Below are 981 nucleotides of genomic sequence, written 5' to 3' on the forward strand. Positions count from 1 at the left end.
ATATATATATATATATATGTGAGTGTGTGTGTGTGTGTGTGTGTGTATGTGTATGTGTGTATAGTATAACATAGTCTTTGTGTACAGTCAGATATATGATGCTATCTGTGAGTTTAGGCCTCCGCGTAGATAATCCTCATCTTGTCTGCTTCCAGTATAATTGTGTTGTTATATATAAATAACCACAATGTGGAAACATACGTTAGAAGGAAGTGATATAAAATTTTGCTAATCGTAATTTTTCCTTTTATATCTATACACAGAGATTCACACACAAACTCACAAACACGCAAACACACGCACATACTCACACACAAACTCACAAACGCGCAAACACACACTCAAGCACATGTTTACAGTTGTCTGTTTATAATCGTGCTTGCACTGTTCAAGCTGATCTAGCAATTTTATCGACACAAATTCAATGTTTAGATTTTACATTTTTTTTTTTTTTATATTTCCTGTTTTGCTTCTGTCCTTTTATGAAACTGAAAGAACGACAGATTGATAATGTCGTCATAGATAAAATATTTCTGGTTAAAACACGAATTAATCATAACAGACTGTTGGGTAAACAGCAATATCGATAACTACGACGACGTCGACGAACCAACAACAAATTATAATACATTGGTACGGTGAAATTTTAGTTTTCATGCTGTGTATGGCTCTAATGAGAATTTGAACAGGATTCATTCAAACGTCAGTATTGATATAAGACTTTTCATTCGCAATCTCAGCTACAGATGTTATGTAGCTTCAGGCAACAATTTCCCTGAAAAACAGCAATTGCTATTTTACCCGGAGCCTAACAACTGCGAAGGTTAAAGAAACAGTGATCTCTTCAACATTTTTGTCATTTTCACAAGAACTTTCTTTCTATTACACACAGTAATTATTAGCCTAATTTCTATATATTTTCAACAAATACGCCTTTCGTATAATATTTATATTTAATAAGTGATGTGTGTGTGTGTGTGT

The sequence above is a fragment of the Octopus bimaculoides genome, chromosome 12 (assembly GCF_001194135.2).
Source record: "Octopus bimaculoides isolate UCB-OBI-ISO-001 chromosome 12, ASM119413v2, whole genome shotgun sequence".
Taxonomy (NCBI): domain Eukaryota; kingdom Metazoa; phylum Mollusca; class Cephalopoda; order Octopoda; family Octopodidae; genus Octopus; species Octopus bimaculoides.